We start from the raw sequence: 27,032 nt of genomic DNA on the forward strand, positions 1-27,032 counted from the left end.
AAAAACTATTGTGTCTTTAAATATTTGGTATTTGCATTTTTCCCTTGACAATATTTTAGCTAGTCACTTAGCTCGGTTTCTTCCTGGGTCGTTCTGCTGAACAGATGACTCGAATTTCCTCAGAGGCTATTCTCCTCACAAGCTCAGAAACGCTGTTCTCCTTAAAACTCCGTTTGCCGGTTTGCCGGTAATGATTTCAGATACTCGGTCTGTTTCTCTGACCTGGGAACAGAATTCTATGACTAATAACTTAAATAAACTAAGGATTTATGGAACACTACATGAATGCTTCACGACGCTGTCAGATCCTCGGTGAAGTGCGCAGTTCCAAAGCAGCGTGCACCTCACCAGCATTCTGCAGCGTGCGCAGCTGAGACTAGAACGTCAATAACTACCCGAGTCTGGCGACCTATTCAGGCGCCATCTTCGAATTAGTTCTGACCAGCCCCATCTATTGGCATGTTTTTCCTTATTCTTTTGTTCTCCCTGCGCTATCAAACCTATTAGCGCTCTGGGAGTCCTGACAGTACCCTCCAACAAGGTAGGCTCTTCCTTCCGAGGTTTGGTCGGGAACCGTCGATGAAAAGCCTTAACCAATCTTGGAGCGTGGACATCTTCATCTCGTTCCCAAGATCTTTCCTCAGGTCCATACCCTTTCCAGTCTACCAGGTAAAGTAACTTCCCTCTTAATCTTTTTGAGTCGAGGATTTCTTTGACTTCAAACTCAGTGCCAGTCTCTAGTTGCAGAGGTCTCGTGGTAAGTCCTTTCGCAAGTTCTCTGAGGCCTTTTTTAGCAAGGATATGTGGAAAACTGGATGGATCTTCAACTTGGAGGGTAATTGAATTCGATAAGTCACCGCATTCCCTTTTCCTTCAACCTGATATGGGCCAATAAACCTCGGTTGAAACTTTCGATTTCCTTTTAGCCTCAGATTCTTGGTACTTAACCAAACCTTGTCTCCTATTTCCAACAGAGGCCCTACCCGTCTTTTCTTGTCTGCATAAACCTTATACTTTTCCTTAGCCTTTTGTAGGTTTTCAATTGCACTTTTATGTACTTGTTCTAATTGTGTCACAACCTCCTCTACTGCGGGGACTGAGATCTCAACTTGCCTGAGGGTTGAGTTTGGATGTCTCCCATAATTCATGAAAAAAGGGGAAAACCCAGTGGAATTTTTTTTTGCATTGTTATATGCAAACTCTGCTGCCCAGAGATAGTCGGACCAGTTACCTTCTTGTTTCAAAAGAAACAATCTCAAGTACTGTTCTAGTTCTTGATTCACCCTTTCGGTTTGACCGTCAGTCTCAGGATGGTAACTGGTGGAAAACCGGACTTCAGTACCCAAGCCCTCCATGAATGATCTCCAAAAATGAGAAATAAACTGTGGGCCCCTGTCTGTTATCACTAGTTTTGGATTCCGTGGATCTTCACAATTTGAGCGCTGAAATGAGCCGCCAACTGCTTGGCTGTCGGTACTCCCTTCAGAGCTGTAAAGTGAGCCATTTTAGAAAAAGAATCTACCACTACTAATATGGTATTATAACCCTGACTAAGGGGTAAATCTGTAATGAGGTCCAGAGTGACAGTATGCCAGGGATAGGGTGGAGTGGGCAAAGGCATAAGTAAACCCTTAGGGGCCTGTCTTTCAGATTTTCCCTGAGCGCAAACCTCGCAAGTTTTTACGTACTGCTCAATATTTTGAGACATTTCTGGCCACCAATAGTGTCGTTGGATCAGTTCCTTAGTCTTTGCCTCCCCTTTATGCCCAGCCAATTTTGCATCGTGACATTCCTTCATAATCTGTTGCTGTAGTTCTTTGGTGGGAATATACAGGGCTCCTTTGTAGTAGGGCAATTGGTTGCGAATCTCTCCTCCTTCTTTTCTTGCCCAATTTTCCATTGCCTCTTCATCCATTACTTCCGAGATGCCCTGTTCCAAATCCACAGAGGTGATTGCTCCAATGATTCTTTCACCTGGAATAATTGACTGGTCTCTTATTGGCGTCTTGTGATTCTCAGTGTCAATCCTGGACAAGGCGTCTACCTTTCCGTTCTGGGCCCCGGGTCGGTAGGTGATGATGAAGTCATAATCAGCAAAATATAGTGACCATCGTAATTGTCTTGGGGTCAAAGTTCTAGCTGTCTTCAAAAACTTCAAATTTCTATGGTCGGTGTATACTGTGACTTGATGCTGTGCTCCCATTAAATGATGCCTCCAATCCTTGAATGCGTCTTTTATAGCCAATAACTCTTTCTCTGTAATTGTATAATTAACTTCTGCTGGGTTTAATTTTCGGGATCTGTATGCCACTTGATGTAGCTGCCCTGTCGTCTTACTTCGTTGAGATAAGACTCCTCCCACCGCCTGGTCCGAGGCATCAGTCTCCACGTAAAAAGGTTCAGTTGGGTCTGCATGTTGTAGAATGGGCGCTGAGGTGAAACTTTCTTTCAGGGATTGAAAGGCTTCTTCTGCATTGGTTGACCATTCAAATTGTATTCCTTTCTTCAACAGTCGGGTGAGAGGCAGAATCTTATGTGAAAACTCGTTAATAAACCTCCGATAGAAATTGGCAAAACCTATGAAACTTTGCACTTCCTTGACACTCTCTGGGGACTTCCAATTTATCACAGCTTCAATTTTCTTTTGGTCCATTAGTATTCCAGTGGGGGAGATTACAAAACCCAAAAATTCGACCTGGGACACACTGAAGGCGCATTTTTCTAACTTTACAAACAGTTTGTTCTCTCTTAACTTCTGCAAAACCCCTCTAACCTGCTCCTGATGTTTTCCTTCTTCCGCAGAGTAGATCAGGATGTCGTCTATGTATACGATGGCACACTGATCGATGAATTCCTTAAGTACATCATTTATAAAATGCTGAAAGGCTGCAGGTGCGTTACATAATCCATAGGGCATAACTTGATATTCAAATAGACCGAATCTTGTCCTGAAAGCAGTCTTCCATTCATCACCCTCCTTCATTCTCACTAGATGATATGCTCCTCTCAAATCCAATTTGGTGTAGATCTTTGCTCCTTTTACTTGATCTAGCAAAACTGATATCAGTGGCAATGGGTAACGGTTTTTCTTTGTGATTTTATTAATCGCTCTGTAGTCGATGCAAGTTCTCAAATCTCCTTCCTTCTTTGGCACGAAAAATAGAGGCGAGGAGACTGGGGACTGCGAGGGGCGGATGAAACCATTTGCTAAGTACTTGTCCAAATATTCTCTTAGATGATGATGTTCTTTTTCTGTAAGGGCATATACTCGACTGCAAGGCAAATTTGAACCTGGTTCCAACTCAATTTTACAATCGTATGGTCTGTGTGGTGGTAGTTGTTCAGCTTCCACTTCGTTGAAGACATCTGCAAAATCTTGGTATCCTTCAGGTATTTCTTGTACATGAATCGCACAGATGGACCCTCCGTTTTGACATAACATGTGCGCAGGATTTCCTTCTTGTTCTGTTTCTTGTTTTCCAAAACAATTTTCCAAACAATAACTCGACTCCATCCTTACTGTTCTTGTACTCCAGTTGATGCTCGGGTTATGTTCGGTGAGCCAGGGAAGTCCAAGAATCAGTTGGAATTGGGGGGCATCAATTAAGTTAAACTGCATCTTCTCTTCATGTCCGTCATTTGAGATCAAATGTATTAGCTCTGTTTGACTGACTATCGGGCCTGAAGACAGATTTGTGCCATCCACTGCTCTGACGGGTTCGCTTCTTAACTTCTTGATGCTCTTGATTCCTACTCTGCTCGCAAATTTCAGATCGCAAAAGTTTCCGGTGGCTCCCGAGTCTATCATTACGGAGACTTCTCTCATGGTTACCTGCCGAAATCTGATTTCCATGGATAAAATCAAATGCGGAGCCGCAGATTGCAGGGTATTAGCCACTCTATGTTCTTCTGGAGTCTGATCCAAAACCGCACCCACCTGTCCAACTCCTCCAACAGGTGGTGCTGTTAGTTTTCCTTCGGCTTGAAACTCCCCTTGGGCTTCTTCGGACAGTTTCGTACAAAATGACCTCCAGATCCGCAGTACATACAGAGGTTGCTGGCTCTTCTTTTTTCCTTCTCTTCCTTAGACAGGGGGCCTCGTATTGTTCCTATCTGCATGGGTTCTACACTCTGTGGTCCTTCATATCTTCGTCCTCCCTCCGATCTGACTCGATCAAATCTTGCTACGGGTCTGAAATCCTTCCTCTTTTCGCCTTTTCTTTCCCCTTGACGAAAATCGATTTCCAAGACTAAGTCTACCAACGCGGAGATTTCCGTAGGCCTATTTGGTATTCCGGCTAGCACATCTTTTAATTCGTCCTTTAATCCACGATAAAAAACTGCTGCCCTCTTACTCTCCGGCCAGTTGGTTTCCACTACAAGTTTATTGAATTGAGCCAAATAAGAGACCACATCACGATTTCCCTGTTTCAAATCAAGCAACTCATTGTCGACAGCTTGGGATATTCGCCGTCTATCGAATATGCGGAGAAATTCTTCCTTGAAGTTCTCATAATTTCGCAGTATTGGGTCATTTTTAGTAATCAAAGGCAAAGACCAAGAAGCTGCATCCCCACTTAGGTATGATAACACAAAGGCAACTCGAGACTGCGCGTCTGGGAAAATGGAAGGGCGGCACAGGAAATGTAACGAACACTGGGTAATGAATATCTGGGCCTTTTGTGGGTCCCCGCTGAAGCGTTCTGGTGCTGCTAAAGGAATGACGGGTGATAGGGAATGAATTACCTGGGTAGTTGTTCTATTTGCCCCTTCCAATAATGTAGCTTGAGTGTCTGACCCTGGACCAAAAGGTTGTCTGACCCTTTGTGCCAATTCTGCGGTTTCTTTTCTTGAATTAACTAACTCTATTCTAAGGTCCCTGTTCTCCTCTCTGACTGCACTCAACTCCTTCTGTATCGAGTCTAATATGGTTCCTAAACCTTGCAAATCTATTCCCTCTGCCATCTCTGTTCGGGTGTAAGGTGCAACTTGGGCACTTCACTCTGTCAGACTCCTCAGCTGATTTTTACTACACAGGAACAGAGATGCTAATTCCCAAATCCACCCTGAACAGCAACCCAGAGCTTGATGCTACAAGTCTCTAGAGAGGCTATTATGGGGGAAGGGGGATATTGGATAAAACAACAAAAGAGAGAGAGAAGAGACAGTCCTGGTGGGTTTCTTCTGTAGTCCGTCCTGCAGACTTCTATTTAGTCGAAGAAAAAACCTGTGGGCAAAATGTATACCAACATGAATCAACGACTACACTACTCCTTCCTATCTATCTTTCACCTCTTATCTCTCAGGATCTTACCCTATGACTTCCAGAACTTGGCTTCTCTTCTATTTCTAATTGGCGCCTTTTTAAGGTGTGCTGTTTCCCTAGACTGGAGACTTCTTTCTGTAAAATTAGAAAAGAACACTCTATTTTTAGGCACTTTCCTTCCTCCTACGCGCCTCGAACCTCTCCCTATAGTATTCCACTTACTTTTACTTTTTCTTGTTTATTCCTTCCCTTATGTTCTTAACTCACTGCCTTATTCTTACTGGATACTTGTTTGGCACATCTGGAATATATATAAATATCTATATATTATTTATTGAGCCTCCCTCTCTTATTAACTCTCTGGTTATTTTGTCTTACTATTATTCACTTACTGTGTTTTTTCTTTGACTTTCTCCTATGAGTAATTATTCTTGTAATTCTTTCATCTCTCTTCAGGTTCTGCCTTTTGGATTCAGTTTATCAGGTGTTCAACTAATTGATGGCTTCCTGACATTGGTGAGTATCTTTTCTCTTTTCTTGACTATCTGAACCACTAGCTGTTGTACTGTTCTTAATATATTTACTTGCTTCCTCCTTATTTTCTATGGCTGAATTCTGCTTTACATTTCTTCCTGACTGAAAACAGATACGATTAACTTCTCAAAAAACTATTGTGTCTTTAAACATTTGGTATTTGCATTTTTCCCTTGACAATATTTTAGCTAGTCACTTAGCTCGGTTTCTTCCTGGGTCGTTCTGCTGAACAGATGACTCGAATTTCCTCAGACGCTATTCTCCTCACAAGCTCAGAAACGCTGTTCTCCTTAAAACTCCGTTTGCCGGTTTGCCGGTAATGATTTCAGATACTCGGTCTGTTTCTCTGACCTGGGAACAGAATTCTATGACTAATAACTTAAATAAACTAAGGATTTATGGAACACTACATGAATGCATCACGACGCTGTCAGATCCTCGGTGAAGTGCGCAGTTCCAAAGCAGCGTGCGCCTCACCAGCATTCTGCAGCGTGCGCAGCTGAGACTAGAACGTCAATAACTACCCGAGTCTGGCAACCTATTCAGGCGCCATCTTCGAATTAGTTCTGACCAGCCCCATCTATTGGCATGTTTTTCCTTATTCTTTTGTTCTCCCTGCGCTATCAAACCTATTAGCGCTCTGGGAGTCCTGACACTTGGCAAAACTATCTTAACTCAAACTGTAGCTCACTTACTCCTTCCCACGTACTAGGCTTAGGTTAGGTACACCGGGGTAGGTGTATCTTAGAAGCACCAGTTGAGTACGTTTCGTTATGATTTTATCATTGTATGTATTTTAAACCATTTTAAACACCGTATGGCTCAGAAACCATACCATGCTTTTACAGTATTATTTTGTAATACTCCTTTTACTGTACGCACTTTACTTCATGATAAGCCATGCAATTGTTGCAACTCACTTCTCTTGCATGAGAAAGAAGACTGTTCAATAAATAACCTCTTTTATTGAAAACGCCCGTCTCTCTGTTTCTCTGCACTTCTGGTGAAACTAAGCATGCACGATTGACTGAGTGAAATAGTTGACTATTGTTTCCGCGACTCTGGAGATATACTCCTTATTATGGAGGGAGCAAAGTTGTCATGTTTATGCGGTTGTCAGAAACGAATCCCTTCTTGTCTATTCAGGAAAGTTAACACCTTCTTCTTTACTCGAGAAAGTTTCTAGTGACCTCTGAGCTAGCTGGCATTCATAATTAAGTCTAACATATTCAATAGAGACCTAGTCGACCACAGTCCTACGTCTAAACTATCGTTTATGTTATTCCAATGCACAGAGCCTATTGGGAATATAGGAACTACACTACAACTTCAATTACCCGTAGTGTCTCCTCTTAAATAGCCCTGAAACTGTTTTGAGGTGGCCACTTCAGCGTGATGGGTTTTAGTTCTTAAAAAAATTAAATAATTGCACGCAAAAATCTGCCAAGTTTTCTTCTTTGAGGGGTTGGTTTAGTCAATAACTTTTCTTTTGATAAAAATACACGTATCATACATAATTACATAAAGGGCCTTTCAGTTTGTCCTCTTCCCCCATTAGTCTGCTGTAGTATGATTCCAATTTTACCTTTTTCCACCACAGCATGCAGCTTGGGGCACAGGGTCAGTAGTCCCCTTCAATGCAAGGGAGTACTGGGGAAGTGTGTGGTTTTAAATTAAAACACATATTTTGGCTTTTAGGCAATGCTTGTTTTACATAGAAAGGGGTCTAGTAGCTCCCCCAAAATGAACTGCAGAAAAAAAAGAACTGAAACCGTTCTGCACACTAGCAATATCTTAGGTGGTGGCAGAATGAGGGAAGCGATATGTGCGTTTGAAGCTGCTAACATTTACCAATGGAACCAATAGGGGCATGGCAGTCAGTCAATCCCAGCCTGCGCAGTTCCCAGGGGAAAAGAAAAACAACTCAAGGGAAGTGCAACATTCCTGCTTTGGTTTGGATTTCTAACTCGCAGTGAGTCAGTATTTCAGCCCTGTCGAAAACACTGCACTAGGAGTTTTCGAATTGCCAGTTTGACACTTTACTTTCTTGCCAGAAGAGTGTGTTTCAGAATGGATGTAGCATATCGTCATTGCATAAATAAGTCTTTGCACTGGGTAAACCCATTCATTCAGTGAGATAACCCCACTAACTGCCCTACTGCTGTACATAATTCATCTGGTGTGTGACCCTCGAGGGCCTCAGCGGTGCTTTCTGAAGCAGTTTACACTCTGCTGTAGTGAGAACACGTTTCCACTTTAGGGATCCAATTGTAAATATATATGTATTACATTTGCTCCAAATTAGCTTTATTCTTAGTAGTGAGCATTAATTACAATTGTATATAAAGATGCTCACTGTTTGATATGCAGTTTATGATCCTTCTTGAGTGTGGGGAGCAGACATGACTCGGAAGAAGCCAAGCTCAGAACGGGCTATTAACCCATTTCACTCCCTTGAGAAAGGTAATACTTACCGCAGCACCACTCTCCTCCAGTGCGATTTAAATTGTGGCATTTCTTCAAATCTGTTTATTGTAATAAAATGTATTTATGATAAACCAGCATACAAGGTGTTAACTTTGTGCAGTGAGGTAAAATCATATTTAAGAGGGGAAACAACCTTTACAACGCACTACCATTACAACGCAGTCATTTCATCGCAACATCCCTTACATCGCATGCCATTACAACGCAACCATTACATCACATGACACTACGACGCATACCATTACAACGCATGTCATTACAACGCAGTCATTACAACGCATACCATTACAACACACACCATTACAACGCTTAGTACCCTTACACTATCCAAAACTTACCCTACTGTTGCCCCCCCTGGAGTTAGAATAGTAATTTTTACCCCTACACTATCCAACACTTACCCTACTGTTGCAACCCCTGGAGTTAGAATAGTAATTTTTACCCCTACACTATCCAACACTTACCCTACTGTTGCACCCCTTGGAGTTAGAATAGTAATTTTTACCCCTATACTATCCAATACTTACCATACATGCAATGTAATGGCATGCGTTGTAATTGTATGCATTGTAAAGGTAGTATGCGTTGTAATGGAATGCGTTGTAAAGGTAGTTTTAGACAATTTGCTGTAATGCATGCGTTGTAATGGAATGTGTTGTAAAGGATGTTGCATTGTGAAAAATGCATTGTAATGGCATGCATTGTAAAAGTATGCGTTGTAACATCATACAACCATTTAAGAGGCCGTTGTAATAAGCAGTCTGCAAGGAACTAAAAAGTTTTTAAGTGCCTGACAAATAAAAGTGAAACTGCGTGCTACATTGCAAAATAGTAATAAGGTCTCAAAGGCAAGACCTATTGGTTATATCAATGCTTGTTTAATATTTTTAAGTCAGAGCTAAGGTAGGCCTTATTTTCCAATTAGCAGGAGGCATGGTATTTAAAAGGAGGAAATGCAGTAATCAATGTTTTACACGTCCTGTCAGTGAAACATCCCCCAGAGTCGTTATTCACTGTGGCAAGGTTGGTTCTCCTACAGACTAACACTGGTTTATGCTGTTACACTTAATAAGTGCTAAATATAGTTTGGGGAAAGCTACAAAAATAATTCAAGTACTCATTTTAATAGTAATTTAATATACACTTTAATGGTAAGGTCATATTTTAAATGACTATTTTGGAAAGTCACTTTTGGAAAGTTGTCTTGTTATTGCCTAAAACTGAAAAGCCTTTCTGGCAGTGTCCAACTGCCACCGACTAATTTTGGCTCCCCTGTGTTCAGATGCGTATTGCTCACAGACAGTGGAGACCTGTTCGTGGGAAGGGAGTTTCATTCCTTCACAGGAATGGAACTGTGTGGAACTGGGTGGGTGACAGGGGCTGGGTGGAACTGTGACAGGGGCTGGGTGGAACTGTGCCCAGCCCCATCCAGACCCCGTCACTGGCAGATAATGATAACACCAAGGCCTGCCTCCCTTTTGTCGTTCTAATCAGGCTGGTTCCAAACCAAGTGAGAGTCTGGCACTGGGTATAAAAGCGTTTTCTCTGGAACTCTCCTCAGAGCACTATTGGACCTTATAAGAATCAGAAGAAGGAATGCATGGTTCTTGGAATCCTGAAGGAAAACTGGACCTGTTTGCCTTGAACCTGGGAACCTAGGCATGAATCCATGAGTCAATTGGCTACCCTCCTGTTTGAGCTACAGGACACAACAAGCTTCCAAAGGCCTTTTCCTGTTTCCACCTGACTAGTCCTAACTGGACCTGGCCCGGTCCCCTCTGATTACTTCTGTAGGAGTGACTTTTGACCTCCAAGTACTGTCCCCAAGGTCCTGGACCTTTGGCTGTCATATGAGTGTTTTGCCTAATTTTAAGCTTTACCAAATTCAGTGAAGAGCATCTACACCAACAATGTTCATCAATGGCTTCGCCAGATTCAAAGCACAGTGGCTCCTGGTCATCATTGAGTCATTCCTTGTATTCACTTTGCAGCTTGTCCCGAAGTCCGAAGATAAAAGATCCATGACGGTTGGCCCTAAAATTTGAGTTTGGCCTGGTGTAGCGCAACCAGTTACCCAAAGTGGTGCTTTGTTCTTTTTGGAGCTATTTTTAACTCAAACATTAAACATTAACATCTCCGGCTCTGTGTATTGTATTTTTGACATTTGGTATTATTTTAATCATTAATATATTCCCTATTTTTCTAATTTGGTTTGAGATTTTTCTTGCCATGTGTTTTCACTTTATTACTATTTGAGTGCTGCATACTTTGCACATCGCCTCTAAGTTAATGCCTGGTCCCTGCCCCCAGTGCTAGCTTCTAACTGGGATTGGAGCCAGCTGCTGTGTGCCATAGCTGCTGGGGGTTGAGCACAGGTTTATTTAGGAATTTTCTGATTCACCCTGGAAAGTATCATGATTATTATTTGAGATTGGTTCCTTCTCCTTCAACTAATACTCCAACTTCTTTCAGTAACCACCTTCATTGGGTTCACATTTTGTTAGTTATAAGAACAGCTCTATAAAACATTTTCCGTAAATGGACAATACATGCAATGGTCTGAGCTATTAAAATGGTAAATATTTTATTCATAAAAAATATATACACGTTTAAAGTGAAACCCCATTTCTTAAAATATGATCTCTAAATATTGAGAAGACGCATTCTTGAAAATAATAAAAATTGCCATTTTAAGAAACATCTTGAAAATAAATGACATTTAGTCTGTGTCCTCAGGTGCTCTTGAAATTATAAGACGAAGTGCATCCTCTGATTGTACTTGGAAGAATTTTAAGTCATTTTCCCCTTTTTTCCGAACAGCAGTCGCTCGCAACCATCCAGCAATTGCAGCTCAGCGATAATGGCAGTTTCCATACAGAGCCTCAATAGACATGCACCGGAAGAGAAATAGGGAACTCCCCTTACTGTCAGTGCTCAACAGATAGTGAACGTAAGGCTATCCTGAATGGACAATGGAGTGGCAGCCAGGCAACCCGTTAAGGTCCCTAAGCTTCTGTTTTTTTCTATCCCTTTTTTCATAACTATTGATTTTTTCAAACAGAAAGCAGTTCACATTTTTACGTTGGGCCTCGTATTTGTCTTGACGAGCTCAAGCAAAGCTTTTCTTCTTATTTTGCAGCATGGCACTGAGCTTTTATGGGTGTTTTTTAGAACAATTCATTCCAGCTATTCCTTTTCCTAATGTGATCTGTCCTAGGGCTTTTCTGATTCCACAGTAGTTTTACAGACATTAAATAATTGCAGTGATTTCCAAGCTGTCGGTCGTAACCCACTGTCGGGCCAGGAGCCAATATTTAGTGGACCGCAAAAGTCAAAGCAATAAATAATGATATGTTTAGATCCTGTATTTATCTTGTCACGTTTGCTGCAGTTCAAAGTCAGGGGCCAAAGTCAAGCCGTCTTCTGCTGCTTACTTTTTTCAGCACACTGACGATGTTTACAAACACCTCTCACTTTGCAGTAATTGAAAGAAAAGTAAAGTAAATTATGTGACAATTTTGCTTGGGCGACAGAAAGTATGAAAGGAAATGCTGTAGAATGTAATTTTTTCGTAACATACAACACAATGCACATATCTTTTACTGAAATATACACATTCAGCAATTAGGAAAGCAAAACGTTCAGGAGTTAGGAAAACAAAAATGAAGCACATTTTTTTATGTGTAATTCAGTAAGGTGGTGGAAACAAAGATATTAATAGGATCAGAACAAACCAACACAGTTTACTTGGTGATGCACAAATAATAAATATTCAGTGAAACCCGATTTCCATACATCATCGTTTTGTGCAATATAGTTTGATCAGTAAAACTGAACATTTTGTGACAATTCTAATGGAAAATATGCTGTCTGCAAATGACAATGCCCTACCACAAGAAGCTCTAGTAATATTGAAAAATCACCCACCTCATCCCCATTAAAGCTAGATGGATCACAAAAGTGTGTCATATTAACGCCTTAACATTTGTGATGTAACGTTCTGAAGAGTGGGTGGGGCTCTGTCGGCCGTTGGCCGACGACAGCACTAGGGAGGTAGTTCTGCCGTCGGCCAACAGCCGACGGCAGCACACAAGGGGTTAAAGAGTTGGTTGTGGTTCTAAACGTTTCTATTGGCAATGCTACTACAACAGGATTTTTTATCTTTTCTTGAATGCCTTTTCACTTTGGTTTTGTATATGTATCCTTCCACCTAGTCACCAAACCTCTGTTTCATAGGCTATATTTCCCCATAATATTGCATTAATCATTGCAGTGGTGAATCCCACCTAGAATACTAAAACAATATATTTACTGGCCTTCCTAAGAGCCTGAATATCAAATTGGACAGCAAACAAAACCACTAATAACTGCTAATCTGTGTCCTCGTGTAAAAAAAAACACGTCAACACTGCCTTAGGAACACTATTAGGACTGACCAGAACGCCTAAACTTTTGCTGTACGGAATTCTGTGGAGTTACACAAAAACTCAGGCGGAAATAGCTACATCGCATTTCTCATGCTTTAACTTAGTGTTGAGAGCTCATTCAAAGATGAAAATTCAGCACGAACGGTAGCAAGCAAGAGGGCTCTGCTTCTTGGGTTTATTTTGCTGCTGCTCAAGTATATTTCCTACTGGAGCGGCAGCTTTCTTACCATGAATGGTCGCGACCACCCGCGACCACCTGCGTTGGAGAAATCTCGCAGGATGCCATCCTAGTGACCAACGTCATGCTAGGGGATGCCAAATCTCACTTGCTCTTGTCAATTTACAGTTTTTAAGCCATGTGCGAGAAAAAACTCCTCCATGCAGCAGTTGGCAGAATTTGGTCAGAACGCATTACAAGCATAAAGCAGAAGTGCCAAAATTCCACAATTCCACCAGCAGAGCGGAATATATCACCCACCCTATATGAAATATGCATCAAACTAAGATCCAAGTTCAAAAAGAAGTGTACTTAGTTCTTAGTGTCTGGGCACTGGTCTAATCATTTACAGCCCTATCACCCATCTAGTCATCTGACATACTACTATTCAAACTTCCTGTTTGCTTTTCATAAACCCAATGCAAAACTCTTGTTTGCTACCCCATGAGCTAAAACAAACTTGGACTAGATCACCTCATGTACAGGGCCTCTGCTTCTGGAAAAGGTTCCCTCAGAAATAAATCAGAAAAAGATTCCATTCCATTTAGAATTGGTCATCTTTTTCGCTCTGCCTGGTAGTTTTTTGCTCAATCGTAATAGTAATGTTTTTCTGTTGTGAGTCATCATTTCTTTTTTTCAGAGTTTAATCTTTGCTAAGCTTCAAATATTTGCCCGTCTGCCTCTGCTTTAAGAAGGCAGCTTTTGGTTTGAGCGTTTTACAAAAACTCCAAATAAATAGGACAATTAATACACATTGGTGCACGCGTATATGGCTTAAGATCTTTTTGTGGTTCGGTACACCGAAAGTAGCTCAACAAGGAGTCCACAAAATTGAGCAAGCCCCCTCATATCAGAGCGGATCATCAGGCGTGTATCTGTTACCACAGGATCCACCAAATGTCTGGTAAACCGCAGTCAGACGGTGCTCATCAAGGCACTGCTACAAATTGCGTGCAGAATTGATATCAATGATGGTTTTGAAACATAATGTCAATGTGGAGGGAAAAAAATCTAAAACCTGGATTCCTGTGCACCAGAAAAAACTGGGAACATACTTACACAGCATGCTTTGGTATTCCTCGTGTTCAGAGTTACCACACGATTATGAGTGTTTGATTTCCAAATGAGAGCTAACTTGCAGCATACGTTTTTTCACAACTGAATACTTTATATTGTTTCTCTTCTCAAACTTTCCCCGATAGAAATGCATCATTATTATTGTTACTACTCTTATTATTCTCATTTATTATGTATTCATTTAACAGCACGCATTCACTGTAGCGCTAGGAAATTGTGTTCAAAATATCTTTTACAGCAAATTAACCCAATTGAGTTAATTTATCAACAATGTACATCCAAAGAAACAATACTTTTGTATACAATAAGGAAGGCAAGATTAATTCTTTGGGAAGTTTCTTTAATTTCCTTTGTGAAAATAAGAGGAAAGGCCCACACAATTAAGAGGCAATTACACAATATTATGTGAAATGCGCTATTTTCTCACCATGAAATGCATCCTCGTATCTATTCTGGACGTCAGGACACATTTTGTGCTAAAAACATAGCAAGTAAGTGCGCAGGATGTGAACAACAATGAATAATTGTGCACAATGAAAACAAAAGTTGCTCAGGTTCTGTTCATTCACATTTTCTTTATGTTTGGGCAATAGCATTTTTAGCCAAATTCAATCTAAACTACACAATGTGGTGAAACGCTGTAAATTTAGCATATTTGCATGAATTACGCTGGGTTTAGTCAGTATACTGATATAACTTAAAAATTATACTATCAATAGTCTGACATTGATTTCTCTTGAGAGCTATATTTGCTTTTACATCAACTTTTACATCAACTATGAATGCAGTTTTATTTTTGTTTACATAGTTTAAGCCTGAATGGTAGTACTCTACAGGAAAGAAACATACCCAAGAGTTATTCTAGTAACTGATGCATTGGTTAACTGACAAATATTCACAATGTCAATGGCACAGATAATTTTTTTCTGCCAAAATAATTGTAAAATCAAAGGTTTACACCGGATCTGCATATGACACTTCAGAGGCCAAAGAGGCAGTTGGCAAAGCAGAACTTTGCGGGCATGACATAATCCCACTATGTAGGTGCAGGGAACACTACACGGACTTACAACGAGCCTCACAAACACATAGCATACAACTCTCCCTAGCTAATTGAGGTCCCTGAAGAGACGACCGTGTGGGATCAAATAATTTTACGTATTCAAGGAAAAGTGTTTGAGGTGACGCTGGGGATTGAATTTCATGAAGCATAACAAACAAAAAACATCTGTGAAAATGTTCTCAATGTCTGGCTTGAAGAATCTTTTCAACTGGAGAGCCAGGAACACTGGCGAAGAGCTGAGCCCAATCAAAGAAACACAAGTGGCATACAGAATCCAAGCAGAGGCTTCTCCTCATCAATAGGAAAGCTAACACTTGGTCACTCCCATCCGGATCCTCAAATTGTGCAGTGAGTCCTCAAATAATAGGATCTTCGAATCCTTTGATATATAAACAGATCCCAATATCTTTTACTTCTACAGTAGTTCCTGAACTCCCGCTGTAGATTGCCCCTCAGATGGGGAATAAGGTCACAGTATAAGGTACTGTAGTGATTGCTAATGACCTGGGGTAACAATTGCACAGCACCAAAGCGACAGTCACAACCCAGGGCACCGTGATTACTGCCAAGCAACACAGATGACATTAATAGCAAAGGGTGAATGAGGTAACCATTATTACCAAGGATTAGAGGTGGAAGGGAGTGAGAGTGAGCACCTGTGACAAACCCCAACATTCATTGCAAAGTGGAAAGTATCTCTCTTAAAACACTGTTTGGGGCCTAAAGGGAAGAATGTCCTCTGCCTAGAGTAGAGGTATCTGCCTAAAGTAGAGCTAATAAAAGAATGTAAAGATGAGAATGTTCATATGGATGAGTTTGCTACCATTGTTAAAATGTTGGACAAGTGATACAATCCCCCAAAAAACCTTTGTTTTAGAAATACATACATCTGTTCATCGCTTATAAATTCCGATGAACTGGTAGAGAACAATGTGGCAACTCGCAGATCCTTAGTAGCCAAGAGGATGCAGCAAATGTCAGTTGTAAAAAGATGGGCCTATCAGGAAAATGTTTACTGAGCATAACAAAGATCATGTCTGTTATCTTTGTGGGAGCAAGGGGTTTGATATGTGAATGCCCTCTGAAAGATAGATATTTGTGCAAAGCTAACCCTGAGTTACACATCTGCTAGTAGTTCTAGTATCCTGACTTTATTTTGGCCACCACCCATGATATCTTGCATGTGCACTGAGACGTAGGCTTAAAATTGACCATGAGACCCAGATCTTGGATCAGAACTAAAATGGGGAATGCCAACAGTATCACCTAATTGACACACGACTACAATCTGTGTCTGAGACATGTCCTTTGTGTGATGATTTGCAGCATACAGGATTTTTCCTGTTCTAAGAAAGGGTGCAGTGTCTACTGGCCCGTTTCCATAAATGTATACTTGCATGTCCCTATGCTGACATAGCTATGTGCATGTCGAATATTTTGTTTGTATACAGTGCCTGTCAGCAGAACTCCATATTGGTTGTGATCGTGTGTATACTGTAATCAGTGGGATCAAATTCTAAATGCCTTTGAATTTGACATTGCACCGCATGCATTCCTAGGCAGCAGAAGTTTATTTCCTGCATTTCCTAGCTGGATGGTACTGCCTCAGACACTGAAGAGTGTAGGGAAAAGAGTCTGGGCTGTTTTCAGATATTCCATGTGACCTGTTTAGCAGGCGATTGTTGTTGAATCCTTCCTGAGCACTGGCTTAAAGAAGGCGAATTCGGTTAGTTAAAAGATTCAATTGTGAGAGGGAAAGAAGTTTGTAGACAGGCCCTGAACCTTTTATCTTTCCTTGAGCGACCCATACAGGAAAGCTAATAACAGAGAGACTCATGATAATGCACGTATGGTGTTCATGTTCTGGGTACTCCTAATTAGAGCTAACATCATCACTACATGCTCTGATAGCCACCATATGACAGAAATGATGGTCACACTACAGAAAAAAGATGACATTATGAGAAGGCACTTCTCCGCCATAGCCAGTCTCCAAGAGGTGAGAAGGCATTGCCTGATATTTGCACATTTTGCTTGCACAGCTGTGCGTTTGCTAGATATCTGGCATCCTGTCTGCCAGCTGGGAGAGATGCATGGAATGCCATGTCTCACAGAAACTGTCTGTGTGAGTAGGAAAAGGCAGTCCATCATCTGGCTAGAGGACCAGGCCAGAAGAAGCAGATTGCTAAAGGAGTGTGCTGACAGCTGATGTACATGAACCTGAGCTCCCAGTCTAATTACGAAACCAAATTCATAGGCACAAATCCACTGGAGCATCCACTTCAGCAGCCACCACGAAAAAGATAGAGAATCTGTGCTGATTCCGCCTTTGCCATACACAAGAACCCCCTTCAGCATTATGGACTGAGGGGAGAGGATTCCCCAATGCAAGGGTTGGAACCACTGTCTGAGGTGCCATCGCTGAGCTTTTTCAGTTTTCACTGACCACTGCAGGGAGGAGGCAGGCCACTGATACGAGCTCCAGTGACCACCAGAATGACTGCTTGTCCTGTGCTGACAACAGCTTCAAACCAACGATTGTAAATTCGAAATGCAAACCACTGCCAGATAAAATAATAGTGCCTGAGATACACTGACTCAGAATCGGATAAGCAGATTTTGATTGGACTGTAAATGATTTGGAAAACACATACAAAAACTACCTAGTCAATGATTGCAAACTTACCATTGGAAACCTGCTCAAAGTTTCCATAATTGCCATGCACTTGTGCTTATGACTTCCTGGTTCTTTTTGTAGTAAAACCTATTGAGTTCATCCCAGTAGTGCAACTTCTACTTTATGTACTATATTATGTTTTGGTGTTATTAAAGTGCTTCTCTTTTACATTCAGCTCAACAGTCACTTATTAACCCAGTTTTTATTAATTGCTTGATCTCTCACTCTTTACCCCAAACACACTACCTCCCTGAGACACCTTGCATTGCTTGTCCTTGCTACCCCAAGCATTAAGTGTGGTAGGGGTATACTTGGACCAATTTGCAGCACCATAGTAGGACAGAGCCCAAGACACCAGTGGTAAACTGCCCCTAACACCTCTATTGAGGAAAAAAAATCAATCATGCCCTTCAGCCCCCTAAATAGGTTCTGTCTATGAGGGGGTGGTAAACTCAACTACTCTGGCAGAATTCACAGAGTTTTGCCCACTCCGTGCTCCACTCGGTTTGCGGATTTTGGAAAACATCCGCTAACCAGCGCACAGTGGAGAGTTTCTCATTTACGGCACTATAGCGATACGCTGGTGACCGTGAGCTAAAAAATCAAGTGCTAGACTGCCTCCTGGTGAGATTTCTCAACATGGGTAGTCATGGCAGATCCCTACAGCTCATGAAGAAAATCTACTCGAGCAGCAGAAAAGAGCAGCACACTCTGTCACACCATATTATGCCATTCACACTGATTTCACAGCACAGACAAGCTTCCGGTGCTCAAAATCAGCACAATCAGCATTATGTGCCACAAATCTACCTCTCGAGGAACTCCATGGAGTCTCATGGAGTTTTTGAGTAACACCACAGAACTCTGCAATGTAAACCTATGCGAGTTCTACCCCTCCCGGGCTCTGACATAGGGGCATGTTGCTAATTCAAAGAACTGACCTAGTTGGGCCATACAATGTTTTCAATTTAATTGAAAAATACAGTTCACTCAAGTGTGTAGAGAGGGTGCTGTAGAGAAAATATAATTAACATGGTAGAAGTCAACAGGCTGTACAGTGAAGTACAATTAAATGAGCTTGAGTTGGAAGGGGAAGAAGGATATGCTGTACACACTGAGGCAAGAAAGGGAAATCTATCATTTCACAATGTAAAAATAAATGTTGTGGAGGTACATATGATCACTGATTCTGTGTCTCCCTATACTTTACTTGGGGAGGATACATTTAAAACGTTTATGGGTGCAATCCAAACAAAGTCTAAGGTGCGTATGTTTGTGTATGACAAAAAAGATGATTCAAGTGATGGGTGAATTTTGACTGAAGGTATTATTTAGGAGTATCTGCACAGAAGATGATATGAGGTATGTGGCAAAGGATGATTGTTGTTAAACAGAAATACTTAAAACATGATTCTTGATCCTAATCATCCTGATCAGGTAGATAAGATGGTTTGTTCCAATAAGATTAAATATATCTCTGAGGACGAATGGGGAAATTTAGGAGATTAAAGGTCTTTAAGTACAAACTTAAGTGGAGAAAATGTGTTATTCACTATGGACACAATGTGAGGACTGTATCAGTAGGGCCAGGGGACGATTTATGGAAGGAAAAGAAGAGGTTAAGGAATTGGATGTTGAAGAGGGAATTGAGTGATCTGATGGATTGGCTACTGTTGTACTGGCACACAAATCCAATGGAGATAAAAGGAACGTGTGTTGACTTGCATTGACTAAATATAAACATTTGTTTGGACTGTCACCAATTAAACAGCATCTTGGAAATGCTGACTATGCTCAAAGGGTAAGAGTGCTTACTACACTGGACATATAATCAGTCATCTTGGGATAGAGCTTCCACAGGAATTGTGCCACTCAAAATGTGACTCGTGAAGGAAGGTACTAACAAAAAAGAAAGCCTTTCTATCAGGAGGAGGAGCACATGACTGCAGTGGATGACCTTAGTCATCAAGTGCTTGGAGATGATGTTGAATCCAAAGAAGGTTTATGAAGGCAAGCAGCGAAGCACTCAGTCTCAAAAATAAGGATCATAAACTATCTTTATTTATGATCCATTTTCGGGTTTGTTGACATTTTGTGGATGTTACTGCACATAAAATGTGAAGTTCATGTGAGAGGAGGAAATTTGAGAGAGCATTTGGGCAAGTGAGAGAAGTAAATGTAGTGGACAAACCCTTGAATTGCTTTAAAACCAGCAGTAAACATTGCCATGACTGACACAAGCATATGCTGACTGAGATTAGAGGTTGGCACAACTCGTGTATTTCCACGTAGTGTATTCATATGGAATTACCCAAACATTCAACGAGATTATGCACAATTTAGTGAGAAGCGCAATACTGCATTTAATACTATTTTTTTAGTGAAAAAATGGTGCAAGCATTGCAGCGCAATTCTTTGCATTGCCTTACTCTGTGCCAGGAAGGACTTCTATGGGTGTTTCCACACAACTTCCATGTTTTTTTCAATGCATTCCCAGATTTACTAGGAATTGGTAAACCAGGAAATGAGCCAAAGAGATACACCGACCCAGAAGCGGCATAATAAGCATTTGTAAAGCGTGGCTGCATCACCCGTGAGGGTCTTGAGGTCCTGTCTTATGAACTGCCTGTTCTCCTATTGGTTGAACATCCATGTCTTGAAGGTCCTTCCTGAAGAGCTGAAGTGATGGTGAGACTCTGAGGTGTAGGGAGAGGTTGTTCCAGGTCTTGGCCTCTAGCTGGGAGAAGGAGCGGCCTCCAATGTTTGTCTGGTGGATGCGATGGGTGGCAGCTAGGAATGCCTCATTGGATGATACTGGATTGCCTTATTATAAACTTATTGCCTTTTATAAACCTTCTTTGGATTCAATAACCCCAATTATTACAGATGGTAAAATGCAACCATTGAAACCTATGCATCTTTAAATGCAGTGGAAATTGAGACATGACACTGCAAGATGTAGGCTTCTCCTAAAATATTATCCCAGAATATACATCTATTTAAATGCTTTGTGAAATGTGCAAATAACACAATTTGTAGCATCAAATAATGCTTTTATTTAATTTGTGATTTCATTTTCAATAAGGGAAAAAGGTATTGGGGTGCACGTGTCATGCTTCAAAACCTTGGAAAAGGTGGGATGTGCCATGCCATGAAGACTTTCAGCTAGAGCTTGAAATCTACCTGAGGGTAAAAAATGGACCACCCTGAACATTGTTAATAGTGGTGTAATGGCTGTCCTTATTTCAATATTGGACTGTTAAGCAGTGCCTGTTGCATCCAGCAAGCTGAAGATGCTGTCCATGTCAAGGAGATAATTGTAGGAATACATTCACCTGACTTTTTCAAATGTTTGAGACACCTCCTGCTCATTCTAGGCCTTCCCCTATAATCTGTACCTATTTGGAGCTTTTCTCCTTTTTATGAGTCCTCTTGTTGGACTTGTAATTGCATGTGTAGCTGTAGAACGTTCAAATTAAGCTCCTGCAAACAGAAGAGTCACACAGCACAGCCAGCACCTCAACCAAGGTGCTGTGTTGAAGAATGAAAGAGAAGTGGTCTTGTGTGCACTTATGTATGCTTAAGTAAACTGATGTCATAAGGCTACTGCATACATGTGTTTGTGGATTATAGGTAACATCTTTTTAAGGAAGAATAACTGTATTAGAAAGTACTTAACTATTTTGAAAATGTATTTGTAGTGTCCTCAAAAAAATGAAACACTACAGTTTTATATGCAAAGAAATGTCACTGCACACCTCCTAATGATGGCAATAAACTCGAAACTGGTCTGGGGCCATACTAGGAGGAGAGTGGCTCCAAACAAATAGCAATTGCCTACCTCAGAGGGTGTACTGAGGGCAGATTTACAAGCCCCCTGCACTACTTTTGAGTCATTTTTCCCCATGTTAAAAATGACGCAAAAGTGGCACAAGGGGCTTGTAAATCTGCCCCTGGGTGTTCTTTCTTACTTATGACCTTTTGATAGCTAGCAGTACAGATGGCATGGGTAGCTAATGACTTTCCAATGTCAACATAACAGAGTTGAGATATGTGATATGTTGCTCGACAAGGAAGATGCAAGACAAATATTAGGATGTGAGAGCTTCAAAGAAAAGATAGGATTGGATAGGATAGGATATGGTTTTGTAAAGAGCTCGAATGCCGAGGTGTCTTGGCGCTGAAAAGTGAGATAGTAGGTCGTAGCGGCTATAGTTGATATTTAAGAAGGAGGAAACAACTGTGTTTTTTAATGCCTTCCTAAAAAGAAGCCTCTTAGACATTAGTCTCATGGAAATGGGTCGCTGATTCCACAGTTTTGCAGCGCAATGTGAGAGACTTCTGCCTCCCCATCTGGCTTTGCGAATCTTGGTGATACAAACAAACCCATCATCGGTGGATCTAAGGTTTCTGGTAGGGGTATACCAAGAGAAAAATTTCTGAAATTCGTCTGCCCCTCCACTGAATAGTGTTTTGTGGATTGGACACGAGGCCTTAAACTCCGTCCTTTGCTGAATCGGAAGCCAGTGCAAAGAGCAGATAGCGGTAAAAGTGGGATGTCCTCCAGGGATGTCTAACAATAGCCGAGCCCAGCTTTTTGGGTCGATTGTAGTTTTAACCTCTGGGCTTTATAAATGCCTATATAAAGCGCATTGCAATAATCTGAGCGCAAGAGGACAAGGACGACTACCACTGATATCCTCAGATGATTGGGGATAAAGGGAAATATCTTCCTGAGAAGCTTCAATGTGAATAAGCAGAAGGAAGTAATACTGTTGATCTGGCCTGCCAAGTTGAGCTAGTTATTGAAAATAACCCCAAGGTTGTTAACTTTATTGGAGGGGGCGGGACATTGACCTGCACAGCCAGCCACCATGTCGAATTCCATACGCAAGGGCCATTGCCAAACTCCATCACCTCGGTCTTATCTATTTTGATCTTAAGGTACTTATGACTCATCCATTTCATAATCTGTGTCAGACAGGCAAGGAATTTGACAGCAGTGTCCTCAGACTCTTTTAATACCGAGATGACAATCTGTGAGTCGTCCGCATACGAGACCAATGAAAGACCATACTTTCGAATGGTTGCGGCAAGTGGAGCAACGCATATAATTAACATCGTAGGTGACAGTGCATCTCCCTGTGGCACCCCACAGGGAATACAGAAAGGTTTAGATTGGATGTTATCCCAATGTATACTCTGTTGCCTAAAGGCCAGAAATAAAGAAAGAAGGGACGGAGCAAGCTCCCCAATCCCCACCGACCTCAGGCGCGTTACTAACACCGCATGATTCACGGTGTAAAATGCTGCCGACAGTTCAAGGAGGATGAGGACGGCTCTGCCCCCTCCATCCACCTGTCTGCGAATTTCCTCAGTTGCCATAATCAGGGTGGTCTCAGTCGAATGACACGACCGGAAGTCATGCTGGCTAGAGTCAAGCAGATTGTTAATATCAAGATGTTGCAGGAGCTCTTGGTTTATTGCTCTTTAGAGGATTTTAGCTGTAACTGGCAGACAGGAGATGGGTCGGTAATTCTTCATCTCTGTGGGATCCAGGTTAGGTTTTTTTAAGATTGGTCTGATACAGGCTGTTTTGCAGACCAACGGGTATGTCCCAGAGTCAAGCACTTGATTTAAAAGGAGGGTTAGATAAGTACTAATCAACCCTGAAGCCAAGTGCAAGACAGTTGGTGGCATGGATATTTCGGGGATTCCGATTTGGTGGCGAGTAACATTTTATTTACTTTAGTTGAGGTGAGGAAACTAAAACTTGTTAGTTGGCACGGAGGTACTGTTTCCTCCTGTTCTGAATCAGGGTCTTTGCCCGTAGACTGCATATTGCTGTGGAGATCGTCATAAATTAATTGCACTTCATCCTGAAAGAAATTAGCCACTTTATTGCAGAAGGCTTGGTCTGGTTTATATTGGCTGACCTCTGGAGGTTGAGATAGCATTCAGACAGTTTTAAACAGCTCTTTAGAAAAGTTCTTTGCAGCCTCAATTTTAGTAGTGTAATATGTATTTTTATCTTGTATAATAGCCTCTCTATAGGAGTGGAGTGCTATGTTATATGCAACCTTATATTCTGCAGCATATTCCCCCCTCCAAATATGCTCCATTCTTCTGCACGTCTCTTTTAAACTTTTAAGCTCAGGTCCGTACCAGGGTGACGTCACCCGAGATCTTTTTACGTTAATGGTTCTTTCTGGTGCCACCTAGTCGACCGCTGATGCAATCCAGTTATTAAACTGGATAGCCGCCTCATTGTTGTCCAGGATCCGCAAGTGAGGGCAGATGTTTAAAGCCTGCTCAAATTCCAGCTTTTGGACTTTGTTCCAGGATCTAGTTTTTAAACTAGAAGCTTTATTTATATTGGACCCATTTGTTTGAATAATGTTGACATCAAAATAAATAGCCCTGTGGTCGGTCCAGGGAAAGGCGGAGATTTTAACCACCGTGACTTCAGGATTATTTGTAAAAATACTGTCCAGTGTATGGCCTGCAGAGTGGGTGGGTCCGGACACTAATTGGGACAGGCCATAGCCTGATAAGTCATCTAATAACCTGCTGGCATCGGAGTTGTTATTTAATTCTGACTGGTAGTTAAAATCCCCCAGAATAATGATCGGATTGGAATCTAGGCAGGATTCCAGTAGAGTCTGTAACGCTCAAATGAAAGCAGTTCTGGGGCCAGGTGGCCAATACAGGAGTATGCCCTGGAGGATGAAGCTATTGTTTACTTTTAGCACAAAGCACATTGCGTCTGCTGGTAGATGTGTAATGGACTCTAAATGCACCTTGAGTTGATTCCGGTAGATTATCGCTATACCTCCACCATTGTTCCCTACCCTATCATGACTGGAAACTGAATAACCAGATGGAAGTGCAATATTCCAATCAGGAGCTGATGATTGGTTGGTCCATGTTTCGGTTAGGAATATTAAGTCTGGGGAGGACTCCTGCAATGGACACTCTAGCTGGTACTTATGTTTGCTCAGCGAGCACATGTTGAGTAATAGACAGTGCAGTGGCTGGTCACACATCAACCCTCCCTTACAGCTCAAGTAGCTAAGATCAGCACTTGAGCTATCTGTACTCATAGAGCCTGCTAGGACTCTCAATTCCCTCTTAATTGTATCCCGACTTCTATTGGTGTTCTCATGGCTAGAAAGGTGGTTGTTTGCTGAAATGGCCCAATAAAACTGGCAGCTAAGACAGTTCAAATCTTCACCATCTCCCCTCATATTATATATGCTTGGAGAGGGACCGATAGTGACAGGGTCTCTGGCGCTGGACGCGCTCCAGGCGCAGACGGGCTTGCCTTTGGCGCGCCTGCTGTGCGCATGCTCCAGCGTGGTCTGTATAGCCCTGAGTAGAGAGACTAGACCGCTAATCCAAGACCAGGGCGGCCCGCTCTTACAGACGGGGTCATTAGTGCGGTGCGATAAAAATCACCTCCTAGAGTGCCTAGATTAGTGGAAGTAGTGAGATATTGTTGGAAATGAATGGGAAGAATGCTTCTGTTAGAGGGGCTAACACTCAGGACATAACAATACAATATTTGTACAACAATGAGATACTGAATCTAAAGCTTGGCTTGAAGCAAGGATTAAAACACTGGTAGGCCTTTATGGCTCATGGAGGTTAATGAGCTTTGTAGAGCTTTGACAAGACCACAGAATTTTGAGAGAACTCCTTTTGTCTTATCTCTTTTAGAATTCAAGCAAAAATGCCCTCTGCAAACAGGTTAGACCAGAACAATGGAACCTCAAATATACCTGGCCAGGGGATTTTATAGGACATGGGCACTGTCAGGAAGGTGGCAACAACTTCACTATACAGAACCCTAGTAGATGCAAGCAAGGAGGATTTTAAGAAATCGACGGAAATGTGGTGCAGTTATAATGGCAATAAAGTGTGCAAAGATGGCTGTAATAGGATTTTAAGGTGTATCTAAAAAAATATCTTATAATATAAGATTGGCATGCTTACAATTTAAATATTATTTATTAGATTTAGACTTAGCACATATAACCTTGAAATGCCAGGAATTGCAGGATATTGTAAAAGGTAGCTGATATAGTTGGAAGGAGTTTAAATTGACCTACTCTGCTGAATTTGAACTGTGCCTGCTGGGTTTAATGTTGACACTTAGACAAATGTAATATAGCAATAGCTTTTTTCTTGCTAAGCTAAGAACATCAATGTTCTGAAAAAAATTTGAGGACCATCAGAAATTAAATTCTGGATAAACTCTTGGCTGCAATTGAAATTAATATGTTATCATCAGAAAAACACAGAGGCGAAAGCGAGCAGTAGAGTGTGCATTCACACTATGTCTTTGCAGGCTTACGAGCGATACATAAAGGTAACTTCGAATGATTGATGCATGTGCAAATTATATTACTTAAAAATAGGTGCAAAGCCTTGCATTGCTCATAGTAACCGCTCATACCTTTCATAGGCACCGTGGACAGTGAAAATATAAAGACATAATTACCCTCTAAGAAGAAATTAGTAGAAGAGATAAATAATAGTTGAAGAGACTCATGAAGACCATTAAATGTTGAGATACTTTTGATGCCTCTATTTTTTAGAATACTAAGAGCCAGATGTACGATGCTACAAGTTTGGAAGTCGCAAATTACATCGGTTTGCGACTCACAATTTGCAATTCGCAAATAGGAATGTACAACAGTGTCTCAGACACTGTTTGCAATTCCTAATGGGGTCGCAAATTGCATGCCTCATTAATATTCATGGGGCAGGTGCAATTTTCTAACCAATTGGGAATAGCTAGCACTACCGATGGTGGGCTGCCGGGGTCAGTAGACCACCATGTCGGCGACTGCTTTTTAAATAAAGCAGGTTTTTTTTAACTTCAGCCCGCTTTCTTTTAAAGAAAATGGGATGCATTTTAAAAAGAAAAATTAAATATTTATGTTTCATTTTTTAAGAGTAGGCAGTGGTCTATAGGACTATTGCCTACCCTTAAGAAATATTTTCGCATCCACTCACAAAGGGGAAGGGGTCCCCTTGGGACCACTTCTTGTTTGTGAGTGGCCTTCCACTTACTTGAAGTAGGTGGGAAACTGCGAGTGTTTTGCAACCGCAATTGCTGTCCCAAACCAATCATACATTGAAGTGCGAGTCGCTATTAGGAACGGACGCCCTTGGCATGCCCCATCCTAATAGCGAATCGCAAACTCTATTTTGCGAGTCGGTAATAGGTTACTGATCCAGCGAAAGGCCAGGGATGAATACTGCACAGTCAAGAACAC

This window comes from Lissotriton helveticus, chromosome 2_1, assembly GCF_964261635.1.
Source record: "Lissotriton helveticus chromosome 2_1, aLisHel1.1, whole genome shotgun sequence".
NCBI classification, from domain to species: Eukaryota; Metazoa; Chordata; class Amphibia; order Caudata; family Salamandridae; genus Lissotriton; species Lissotriton helveticus.